The following is a 13291-nucleotide window of genomic DNA, read 5'->3' as shown; positions in this document are numbered from 1 at the left end:
TTTTCCTTGGATTTCAGATTAAAATGAACTGCGAGTTCAATGCAGAAAGGTATTAATTACTTTGTATTTTGACTGCGGCTCCTAAGACCATGATTTGCAGACCAGTGCATATTGACTAAGCCTGGTTTAGTGACGCCAAGTACTAAGGTTGCTTCAAGTGCTCTAGTACAGCACTCTAGTTTTAAATGCATTAAGCAGGTCCAGGAAAACGAAAGACAAAAACAAAACAAAACAAAGAATCAACAAAGAAGACAAACCCAGAACTCTGTATGTATATCAATCATAGGGATCCAAAACGCAGGATGACATCAAATTGCCTGTGCTTGTCTTGGAGGACACAGAAAAAAATTACTCAAGAAGTCCGTATTTCCAGGCTGGTTTGCGGAGAATTGAGACCTGGGGAAAATCCAGTAGCTTCCTTTCTCCTTGGGGATTTCACATCAGCTGAGCCAAAGAGAAATGGGATAATTAGGGTGTAGACTGAGTGGATTCCTTACTCAGCCTCTGATTGCAGTTTAGCTGCAAACTTCAGGCTTGCTCAAGAGTAGGGCCTCTAGCTGGTGGGAGCTCAGCTTAGACCTAAAGCCTGCCTGGCAGAGGAAACCCAATGGGCGTGGGCTCTCTGGGAGAGGCTTTGAGCCTGAGTGGGCGTGACTTAGAGTCAGTGGGCGGGAAAAAGGCTAGTGGAAGGCAAAGTGGGCGGGCCGGGGGGGGGGGGGCGGGGGCGGGGGGTGGGGGGGGGGGGTAGGAGAGAGACAGCCGAAAGGGAGGGGAAGCGAACCTAGCTCAAGTTCCCAGGGGAGAAGGCGGCGCACATCGCAGGAGGAAGGAAGCCCCGGAGCTGGTTAAGTAGCTGTGAACCGGGTAGGAAAGGTGGGGACTTAGGCCTGGAACTCAGGGCTTGTCACCCAAGCAGCCACGTGGGGCCCCACCCCGGGAAAGGGAAAGCTGCACGGTGGCCCCGCTACCTTTCTCTGAAGGTCTCTGAGTTGCAAAGACTATGGGGCCTGGCTTCAGGAGCTCGGGCCTTGGAGAACGGGTCTGGGCTCAGAGGGCGCAGATCTCCCCCAAATTCAGGTCTCCCAAAGTCTGACTTGAAAGTTCGAGGATCTGAGCGGGTTCCCATGCTTTACTTGCTCGATTCTGCTTGATTTTCGAGCTGAGCTCTAGTGACCTATTGGAGCAGCTGTGCTCTTCCTACATGAGGGGAAATGGAAGGTGGAGGCGTCTGTTCCATGTTGAGTTTCTTTAACAAACTTTAACATCAGAATCCTCCTTCTCCTGGAGCATTTACCTTCTTGTAGCTGTATTCCAACACAAGTGTCTTCTTAGATATCTGAGCAAAGTTTGTACAGTCCTGATACTGAGTGGTGGCTGTAAAGATGCCTTAGATAGAGTGATATGTGCCAGGGTGGACATCTTCAACTCTCCTCCGAAGTGGAGGTGACTGACAAGAGTTTAACTTTTTGTCCTCAAGGATCCTGCTTTGTTGCCACAGAGAAGGAATAAAAGTAGACACCCACTTGGGCCATTCCTTTTTAATTTACATAGATACAAAGGATATCTAACTGTATCCTCGAGGGCTGGTGCCATTCTATAAATAACCAATTCCCTTCCAAAAAAAAAAAGAAAAATGGAAGGAAGGAAGGAAGGAAGAAAGGAAGGGAGGGAGGGAGGGAGGGAGGGAGGGAGGGAAGAAGAGAGGAGGGAGGGAGAGATGGAGAGAGGGGAAAGGAGGGAGGGAGGGGGAGGGAGGGAGGGAGAGGGAGAGAGAGAATCGCAGTGCACACCGAAAAGAAAAAGATAAGACTATTTCTGACTGTCAATCTGTCAGATAATAGTATTCAAAAAGGTAATTTGAACACCAGATTCAGCAAGTGTGTCTTTATGAGATTATGTTTTTATTTGCGGAGGCTGGATGTTACTTTAGAGTTAGCAAAGTAACTAAAACATGTTATATGTAGTTTTGGAATCAAAGAGCAAACAGTTGTTATTTCTGTTTCTGGTTTCTGAATCCTAGGGGTATCTAAGAACTTATTTTTAGAAATTTGAAAGTTAGCTGCTGGGGATGGTACCTAAACTCTACTCTCTAATTCATTACACGGTCTTGACAGATAACTTCGTGGTATAGATGAGCTAAATCAGGTACAGAGTATTCAAGCCGTACTGTTCGAAGGGTTAGAAGGAGGGCTTTTTGTTTTGTTTTTTTCTGACTCCAAAGCCTGTCCTCTTATCTCTTAGACTACCTCCACCTTGAATATTACTGGCCTGTCCTACCTTCTACATATACATCATGAACTGGGATACAGCATAAAGATCATTTCTGGCTTGGTACACCTATACCAGCTACTCAGGAGGCTAAGGGGAGAGAATTTCAAGTCCCCAGCCAGCTTGGACCACAGAGTAAGACCCTGTGTCAAAAGAGAAAATTAAAAAAGAGACTCGGGTGCAGTATCTGCCTAGCATGCACAAAGCCCTGTGTCCAACCCCCAACAATAAAAAAGTAAAATTATCTTATTTTCAAGAGAAAGGATGGCTGCTGGCTTGAAGAACTCAGACCTATGATGGCACTCTCTGGTTCCAGCTCTGTAGTCACAGAGCTCTGAACAAGTTGCTTATTTTTCCCAGGCGCATAGATGTCATTGATCCTTAAGTCTTTACTCGACCTAATACTCTATGGATTTATAAAAATAAGATACTGCTTTTAGTTAATGGTAAACTTTTATTTTGGTCACATCTGGTGTTGTGTTACAAGGTAGCCAGGAAGGGTTACTTTATTCAATCAATAAATATGTACTCTGTGCCTGAATACTCCCAGGGATTCTAATGAGAGCAAGACAAATAAAGGCAGCAGAGTCTTGACTTTATATTCTGTTTAGGAGTGAAGGAGCCAACAAATACAGATAATAATATCATATTAAATTAATGTACAGCTACAACCTGTAAATAGGGGGCTGGGATGGGTAACAGTGGAGGGTGTGTGCTTTGGATTTGGTGATAGAATCGTCTCATGAATTTAAATTCTGATATAGGAAGATAAGAAAAGCTTAGAGATATCCCTTTTACTGGGAGCTATGAGGGCAGGACACTCATGAAAAATTTGAGGAATTCTAGGAACTTCTGGAAGGTTTCAGCATCTGGCTCAAGATAAATCTGGAGATCTGGATAGGATCAGTGTTTGTCATGGCACAAGGGAGTGACATAAAGGTGGCTATGGTGAAGTCAGTGGTGGTGGAGGCAGTGTGTCACAGAATCACTACAGCTTCTCCATGTTTACTTGTGCCCTCATCTGACTTATCAGGCTCATCTCCTCCCCCTATATTGCTAACTCCCATATAACTATATTTATAACCTTGTTATTTATTTCCTCTTATAAGAACATCTTGTTTTGAGGACTGAAGTGTGTGTGAGAGAGACAGGATCTCTCTACGTAGCCCCTGATGTTTGGTACTTTACTATGTAGCCCAAGCTGGCCTCAAGCTCTGGTCTCCTTGTGCTTTCTATGAGCTGGGATTTCAGGTATGTGTCACCAGAGGTAGCCAAGGGACTGCATCTTTTTTTGCTGGTTGTCTTTACTGCTGATTCCTCGTGGCAGGATGCTGTGCCATTTGTAAATTAGGCTCTTAAGGATTTTTACAGAAAGAGTGCATTTGTTGAGTACTTTAGATCTTGAGTCCTTTGAACTTGCTCTTGAGCATGTTGTGAAAGAAAAGGGGGGTGGGAATCAAAGATTAGTTTCAGTTTGCTACCTTGAAAACCGAGAAGATGTCCAAGGTAATAATGACTAAAAAGCTAGACCAATAGGGGAAAAGATAGAAGAGATGTGGCTCATAGTAAGCCCGTAATGTGTAGGTTTCGTTTTTTTTTTTTTTCTTGTCTCTGACTAAATACCTGACAAGAAGCAATTTAAAGGAGGAGGCTTTTTTGTCTCCTTCTTGGCTCATAGTTTGAGGGCGCAGTTCGTGGGGACAGAGAAGACATGGTAATAGAAACATGTGATAACTGGTTATGTTGTAGTCAGTCAGGAAGTACACAGATGAATGCTGTTGCTCAGCTGGCTTCCCCTTTTCTTCTCCTTTTCTATCACAGTGAGAAAGGCATGGCAGAAGGATCCCAGGTCACATTACAACGACAGTCAGGATGCAGAAATCAAGGATGCTGGTGTTCAGCTAGCATCTCAGCCAAAGAAATGATAACACCTCTAGGGAGAGTCATCGAAATAATCCCATACAGGCAAGCACAACAGCTAATAGAATCAAGACAATCCCTCACAAAAGTTCCTGGAGCCTTATCTCCTAAGCAATTCTGCGTCTTTGTCAAATTGACAACATCACATAGCGTTAGATATATGAAGTGGCTTCCGAATACACTCTTGCTGTCTTTGGCCTCTAGGATTAGAGAATTTGTTGCTGAACCCTCACCTAGATAGCCCTGCCTTTCAGACTGCAGGGGCTCTGAGCCCCATGCTTCCAGGAATTTCTGTATCCAGTTCACCAGATACCAGAGAGCTTCGTGGAAGGTGCTGTACAAGGCTTTTCTTATGACAGTTGTTCATTTCAGTGTTGAGAGAATGATGGGTGCACTGGATCCCACAGTGTCCTAGTCACCTTCATGATTGTAAACCAAGGTGGAAGGAACAACATTTAGATACTTAGTTATATTCTGTAAGCACAGCCAGGGTTGAAGCAAAAATATATACAGACTCAAAACCCAGAAAGGGTGGAAATCAAGGCTCTCATTTGTATTTGAACACACGCATGCACGTGTGTGCGAACGCACGCGCATACATACATATATACATACAATGTTTAACATTTTCTAATATGGATGAGATTTTAAGATTAATTATGAAGAGCAAGTCCTTCCCAAATATAATTATCAGTGGATGCATTTCCAAAACTGATTCGTCACCAAAGGACATTTAAAATGAATCATGTGTACTCACCATTGACTAATATTATTTTTCCCATGCAGTTTAAACGGCATTTAAAATATAATTTCCTGACTATCTTTACTTGGATATGAGAGCATCAGCTCTGGGCTTTGCTCCCTGGATCCTGTAGGCATTGTGGGACTTAAACAGAAGTGAAGCAAAAACAGTTTGCTTTGGGCAGAGCCTGGCTGTATTCTGAGGGGTGACAGCTATAAATCCAGCCTCCCTAGGGGTCAAAAATCAACACTCCCCCCTTCTTGTACTCAAGCGAGTGATATGACGGTGATAAATTGCTTGGGCGTGAGTGCCCTGAGCACTGGTATGATGAATTATGTTGTTCAGGGCATGACCAAAGATTCTCTATTGTCAGTCTGTGATATCCAGTATTGACAATATTCATAAATAGCCTTCTGCCAATTTTGATCTCTTCTTTGCATATTAAATTCTCTGCCTACAGGCCATGGCTCTTGGTTCTTAGGCAACTCTGTTTTTTTTTTTTTTTTACTGAGTTCATGTAGATAATCAGCCTTTTGTTTCTTCTGCTCCTTCCTTGTTAAGATGGTGTGAGGTGTGCTTAGTTATGCACAGTAAACACTGTCTTACTTCACAGAAACTGTTAAAATAATAATTATTAGTCTTTTTCACTAAATCTGCAGTAATAACAGCTTATTCTACAGTGGCTTAATTGGGTAATTATTTGGTGTTTGAAAGGCATTTTGAACAGAATATTGGTAAATATTGTTGTTAATTTAATGCTCTTTTGTGTAATTAAAAGCCATGCCTCCACAAAATCTTCAGTATTATTGAGAATCAACTAAAATTCCTATCTTGATGTTGCTTACTCTTAACTCTGTATACAAAGTATGCATGTATTGATTTTTAAAATATTCTAAGTATTTTCCTGAACTCTCAAATCTATCTCTCGCTCACCCCATCACACTGCTAGCATCTCCTTTTCCTTCGTAGCTCACACATCTGGAAAGTTAAATGCTGTCAGTAGTGTCTCTAAAAGCCTATAGTCCTCACCCCAGTTCTGACCAGTTCCCCTCATACCACTGATCCTCACATTATGTGATAGCTGTTTAACTTGCACATTAGCTTCCTAGTTTGTTTTGTCTAAGGGCATGCCTTCAACTCCCACCTGATGCCATCAGAATGTGTCACATCGTGTTATGTTGAAGAACGCAGTCTGGCCTGCCTTCCCTACAGCATCACCACTCCATTTATAGAACCCTGGACCTCTAGGATTAGCTAAAGGGCTTTTCTGTAGTTGATGCCCCCACAGTATTGGACTATATTTATTTGTTCACAAAATATCACAAACTGGGTGGCTTAAAAAACAGAAATGGATTTTCTCACAGTCAAGAGATTGGAAGTTCAAGATCCAAGTGTCAGCTGGGTTGTCTTCTCCTGAAGCCACTCTCTTTGGCTGACAGATGGCCATCCTCTTCCTGTGTCTATACATTGCACCTCTCCCCCTCTGCATGTCTGCATTCTGATATCTTCTTATGAAAACATCCAGTCCTGTTGGGTAAGTGCAACCTTGGCTACCTTGTTTAGCAAAGTTCCTCTGTAAGACCCTTTTGTTAAGCAGTCTTGTTCTGAGGCACTTCAGGTCAGAAATTCGAATGCCAAATGCATGAATCCTGGGGGACAGGATAATTCCAGTGTACTATGGTAATGGTTTCCTGAAATGACCACTTTTAGAGTAATTTTCTTTATCAAATGTGAGCTGCTAAGTGATGAATGTAAGTCCCTGGAGTGTTCTTTATTCAAGAACTTCTCTTGAATGTTATTTGAAAAGAAACATTATGCCTGTGACTTAACATTGAAATAATTAGACAAAAATGAAGCAACATCATTCAGTGAATTAGGCAGAATTTATTAGACAGTGTGTATATATATATATACATATGTATATATATATATATATATGGTCAACTTTATACATTAGCAACCACCATTCAAATATTTCCTTAGTAATTTGCAAGCATTTTTTTTAATTCAAGAATTTTCTCTAAATCAAATGTGCTGTTGGGTGTATAGTAAATTCTAGGCCAGGTTGGCCCTAAGTAAATAAATAGAAAACGAAAGGAGGGAAAAGGAAAAGGATGGTATATGTTGCCCTCAGTGATTCAAGATGTGATGCTTACAAGCCTGAAAGAGATTAAGTTTACATCTATCTGTTAGATAATTCTTAAGTAAGAGCAATGGCTTTAGTTCTATGATTGTCAATTTTCATGTTTAACCTGATTGAATCTGGGATCACCTAGTAGACATACAAGCATGCTTTTCTCTGAGGGAATTTCTGAAGAGGATTAAGTGGGGAAGACTCACCCTGAATACCGTCTCCTGGGCTGGGGTCCTAGACTGAAAGTGAGCTGAACACCAGCATTCATCTATCTCTGCTTCCTGATTGTGACGCTGCCTCATGCTTTTCCTGGCATGCCTTCTCCACTCTGATGGGCTGCACCCTCAAACCATGAGCCAAAGTAGTTTCTTCCTCTTTTTCATTGCTTCTGGTTAGCTCACAAGAGTGAAGAGTGTAACTAGTACACACTACCCACTGTTACACCTAGAAAGCACCACTGGAATCCCTATGTAAGGAGGCTCTGGGAATGTCTTTCCTAGCTAAATATGTTTGCTATGTCCATGACTTCCACAACTCAGTACTCTTCTAGCTTTCCAGAGTCTTGGCCTGTGGTTTCTGGAATTCAGACTTTTACTTAGCAGCTTGTTCATTTACCACCACCCCAACCAACCATTGAGCTTTCTGCCCAGGGCTTTGTCTAAAAACTACCCTCTGCTGTAGCAAGAGAAGTCTTAGAGGTTGACATTAGGCAAGAGTGTGTTCTTCAGAGGGGTGATTTTCTGAAGCCCAGTCCTCATCTGTCATTTGCATTGTATTTCAAGTTCTCCCCCTGGACCTTACTGGCCTTCCGTTTGTTTCTCATGCCTGATGTAGAGTTCCATTGATTTCTATGCTGCTTTGAACTTGGCTCATTACCACTCAGTCAAGTATGTTTTTAAGGATGGTCCACTTTCTCCTCTCTACTAAATATCTTGTAGTGACTCAGTTCCTCTGATGTTAGATCTTCTACTTCAATGACTGGCATTACTGAGACTTTGTTGTGCTATTGATGAGGCAAAACAGAAGGAGAAGGCTCTTGTGCTCAGTGTTGCAGTGCCACCCAGCCTAGTCACCCTTCATTTCTCCTCAGCAGGGTCTTTCCACTCTGTTTACAAGTCTGTTGTGGTAGACAGAGGAAAATAGTTCAAAGAAACAGTTCCAGATGTAAAATGCTTTTCTCAAAGATTCTTTAGATTTCTCTTGCTCTTTTAAATTTCCTTTAACCATTAGACTTGTGCCATATGTAAGAACATTCTCAATTTTCTTACAATGGGGATCTTTATGAGTCTATGTTACTACTGTATGGTTAACAAATACATGGAATTTTATAATATGTTATTGAAAATACAATACAATATAATGACATTGCAGGGTGTGTGTGTGTGTGTGTGTAAGAATGTTTATATTTTGTTACCTTTTTTGTTTGTAACACCCTATCCAAAATAAGCTTATATTATTTATTATTTTCAATGCGATAGTTTCACAGCATTTTTATATTTTGTTTTACTTTTTTCTCTTTGACTTTGTTTTTGGTGCTGGGGATCAAGTCCTGGACTATGACTACCACTGTGTTATACTCCCACCCTCAGACACTATGGAGAATTCTTGTGTGTAGTTTCTGTACAGAGAATGATAGACAAAACTTTGGAGTTTTAGTCTATAAATTTTACAAAGCTTAATAAGTAACTCCATTGTGTCTGACAATAATGTCTTAATCCATATTTGCTAAACCATATATCATATTTATGTCTTTAAACAAATATCATTTAAAATAATGTCCACAATTAGAGGATCAATAAACAAGTCTGAGAGTTGAAATTGCACAATTGCTTTCTCTGCCTAGATAGAAGTCAAGATTATATTTCTGATGAGTTAAGGGCAATGTTGGGAGTTACTTCTGTAACAGGCTTGAAAATGAACCTTATAAGATGTTGTTGATATGTTGACAGTCTGAATTTTCGTAAACAATGCAAGTTTTACCCATTTCAATGAAACTGGGTTCATTGTCCTATCATCTTCAAGAGAATTTACTATTCCTATATGTTGTCAGCCAGTCTACTATTTAACTATAGCTTTATCTTAATAGATATGAAATTGCATAACTAAGTTGAAAGCAGCTTTTGGTAACATTCAAGATATTTTATAACTATCATTTAATATGTGGTATATACTATAACTTCTTGGTTGGGGGAATTCACCTAATACACCAAGAATTATTCCCATTGCTTTCAGGACTCTAGAATGAGAGGACAAAATCGAATATTTTTCTAAATGGTAAGATATCTTATATATAATAAATATGATTTCTCTTCTTACATCAGATATACATGATTTTAAACATCCTAAATTCTTGATTTGAGAAATTATACTTATTTACTATGTGTACATATCTCTTTATGTGAGCAAGGCATGCAGTGAACATCAGAGAACAGCTTCAATAGTAAGCTCTGTTCTACCATGCAGATCCTGGGAGTCGAACTCATGTCCTCAGGCTTGGTGGCAAGGACCCTGACTCATTGAGCCATCTCACTAGTCCTCCAAATTATTGATTTCTTTTTAAACCTGCGGTCATCTCTAGTAGTAGAGTATATGATAAAAACTGATAACCAAATATAATAAAGACACATTTTATACCAGTATATCATGGAAAAGGCATGAGATAAATTTGCTGGAAAGAATAAGCCAGGAAATGAAATTTAATTTCATAGGAAGCCTAAACAAGACCCAAGGCAGTCTAGAGTGGCAAGGGCTGTAAAGACTTTACCTATGAAGTTAAAAATAACTTCAAAGGAAGGACAGCTAATTCTGTTTATGTAATCGGTTTATATTGCTCTACAGCTTGTTGGTAAAAGTAGCTTTGAGTACTTAGAGAATATATCTTTATCCTTTCTGTGTTCCAATTAAAAAAGTGTTATTGCTTCTTTTTGGAAACTAGAGCCTTGGAGTAATTTTGAGGTCTTCCGGGTGTCCACAGTCCCAGAAAGGAAAGATTAGACACCACTGTCCGTCAGAATGCTGCACTGTTTCATGACCAAGAAGACAAGCAATAATCTGAGGCACTGACAGTTGGTAACTCCTCTACTGTTAATGTCATCAGAGAATACATGTCTCAAATCTGTTCTCTGTGTTTTCAGACCCACAGCGGCTCTGAAACCCAGCATATCCTTTCCAGTCAAGTTAATTTATTCATCCATCCATAAACATTTATAGAATGCCTGCTTTGGGCCAGGCATGGTGCTAAGTGCTGCTATGACGTTGTTCTCACTTCAACATTGAGCAGGGAAGATTCTTCATGAGTTATGAGAATCTGTTTGCAATTCTTCTGTGGGATCCCCAGAGTATACTAGGAGATTAGAGGCCCCTCCAATGAACACAATATCCTGCCAGTCCCTGCCATGTGTGCCATTTGTCATTGACACAATGACAGTCATTTTACACTATAGTTTCAGCTGTGGAAACCAAGGAGACTACTGGGGGAAGGGCAGCATTTTCTCCAGGAGACTTTATGTTTCCTGGTGCTTGATCGGAAGCTACATGAGGAAAGCTGTTTCTTCTTCACCTAGCAATCCAGAACACTGCCGCCTCCATTCCCTACATGGAGAACACTGGAGGAAGAAAAGATTAAAAAGTTTATTTGGCCTATGACACTGGTTACAAATAGCAAGGTTACACCATTTGGAAAGGGAGGGCATTGTGGCTGGGTAGCCGTGTGTGTGTGTGTGTGTGTGTGTGTGTGTGTGTGTGTGTGTGTCTGTGTCTGTATCTGTGTCTGTGTCTATCTCTGTATATGTGTGTAAAATAAGATAAAAGTAAACAAAGAGGAAGAGACTAGCTTACTAACTTTATTTATTATTTGTTTAATGTGTTTGTATGTAACTGTCTTTGACTACTTTGTGGGTTCTTCTTTCTTCCACCCTTCTCTACCCCTTTTCTTCTACCTCTCAACCCCCTAACATGAGATTGGAGAGAAAAAAGGAGAGAGGGGAAAGGGAGTGACGTTATAGTTAGACTACTTCCTGCTAATTAGGGGCATCAAGTTCCTTGGGGCAAATTTGATCTTAGCTGTCAGAATATCTAATTTCTTCTTCTTTTTCCTTTGTGCATGACTACTTAACCACTACTAACAACAACCAACCAACGACCTATACCACCTCTGGAGCCATAGCATTGATACACCCTATGAAAAGTTCCCAAAATGTCAAACATCACAGAAACTATCTACAGGTGGCAGAACCATGCCTCTGCTAGAGCACGAGGCAAATCATAGTCAGGTGCTGCAGATAGTCCAAAGCAGCCCTATATCCCTATAACTGAGATTAAAATGAAAGCATATTCCTATAACTATAATATTATGGTAACTACTATATAAAATATAATTATAAAACATATTACTCTGTGTTTTTTATAGAAACCAAAGTTCTCACTACATATGTGTGTGGCCCTGAGTGTTTGAATATGTACCACGTGTGTGCAGAAGTCTGTGGAGTAGTGGGAAATAGGAGTTACTGTCAATTATGAGCTTCTTGTGGATGCTGAGAACCAAACCTGGGCCCTCAGTAAGAGTAGTGCATCTTCTTCACCATTGAGCCATCTCTCCAGCCCTAGCACACCTCTTCTTAAACAACACATCATCTTAGAAAATAACCTACTCCTGGGACATTCATCCTCTAAGCTCAGCCGTCATTAGTTCCCTCATAGAATTGTCCTGATCCAGTCATTCCAACAAGGACCCTACTCTTCAAGGTCTCAAGCCCCCTTTCATACTGTTAAATGTGGGGGATCTGCCTCAGTCTGTGTCTTCAGCCCACAGCATTCCTTTGGTACCCTGGGGTATGTATTCCGCTAGAGTTCTTTTCTCTTCCTGAAATTAATGAATACAGAGGCCATCCAGATGCTCATAACAGGCATTCCATTTCCTGCCATGATGCTTGTGCGTGCTCACTACACTCAACTCTTTTCCTAGTTATTAGCCATTTCTTCTAGTTGGGGATGTACCTTCATGATGGAGCCGTTGCCTGGCATGCTGAAGGCCTTGAGCTCCATCAACACTGCAAACAACAGCAACAAATTCTGCGAATCTCAGTCAGTCACTTCAGAGGACATCCTTTGTCATGAAAGCATTCATTGAGAACCTGATTAAATTGCAAACTCCTTGTAGACAGGAGCCATGTTTACTTTTACTTTGTCTGCCAGAAAAGTACTGATCCAGTTTATTACTGTTGAGTCCTGACAAACAAACCCAAATCTTAACATTTTAGGAAATGACAAATAACCAAGGATTGTCGGACGGCCTTACTGTGGAATGCCCTGTCCTTTGGAGAAGGCAGGTGCCATGATGCTGGGTGATACCCTCTTCTTTTCATGCTCTTATGTCACAGCAACTTGGCTCCATCGCAATTAATCTTGTGTGGCAATGCAGTGACGGTGGGATGATTTCTCTAGAGGATCTATGGTAATACTATTAAAATGCTCTTACAATGTCAGAGTGATTGGCGCAGAGCATGCGGGGACTGTGCTTATGTGATTATGATATTGTAGCGACGGGCGATTACCATAGGAAACTACTAATTCAACCCTGCAGGGACTTGCATTATGAAGCCATTATAACATGAGATTATAATGACACAATAACTTGGATGCACATTCGTGATGTGAAAACTAAAAGCTAATTGGAATGCAAGTACCATTTCCATTAAATTGTAATTAAACACTGAGAGCAATGCTTGTTTAAATTTGAGATGGAGACGTACAATTCAGAAAGGAAAATTGCGGGCTTTAAAAAAAAACATGCATGTTGAGCATAAGCTTAAAAAAATGTTTAGGGACTGTTTTCAACTGTACCTCTTAGTACTACCTGCATGGAGTGGCTTCTCTCAGAAAGCATCATCAAGAACTGAGACCAAGCATCCAATCCACGGTACTGGCTCCAGTTGCCATGGTGTCACTACCAGCAACTCACATTCCCAACTCCCTTGTTTCTTTTCTCCTGTGGACATCATACTTTATTTTGCCAAGTAGAAGAGAGTGAACCAATCTATTTTTTTTTCACAGAAAATTACGCATGTGCATATGTACGTATGTATATGAACTCAAAACTATCCCACGTTTGTTTGTTTACTTATACTTACTTTTTTGTGATCCTGGTGGTTGAACTCAGGATCTCATGCATGCTAGGTAGGTGATCTCTAGCCACAAAGTAATCCGTGTTTGAAAGAGGTAAGAACAAA

General features: G+C 40.8%; 1 protein-coding gene across 6 annotated transcripts in view; it reads left to right on the top strand.

Annotated features, from left to right (window-relative positions):
• The first annotated feature begins 730 nt into the window (after nt 1–730).
• Pter (phosphotriesterase related) overlaps nt 731–13291 on the top strand; it is a 58803-nt gene continuing 46242 nt past the window's right edge. The window contains exon 1 of one of the 6 annotated variants that reach the window (XM_028764855.1): nt 731–873. The gene's annotated coding sequence lies outside the window, so the exon portion shown is untranslated. Of the gene's footprint in view, nt 874–10026; nt 10134–12499; nt 12517–13291 lie in introns of those variants that run through there. The other 5 variants (XM_028764856.1, XM_028764857.1, XM_028764858.1 and 2 more) reach the window with 5 other exon arrangements.

This window comes from Grammomys surdaster, unplaced genomic scaffold (assembly GCF_004785775.1).
Source record: "Grammomys surdaster isolate TR1022 unplaced genomic scaffold, NIH_TR_1.0 146, whole genome shotgun sequence".
Classification (NCBI taxonomy): domain Eukaryota; kingdom Metazoa; phylum Chordata; class Mammalia; order Rodentia; family Muridae; genus Grammomys; species Grammomys surdaster.
This window is presented reverse-complemented; position numbering and strand designations above follow the sequence as displayed.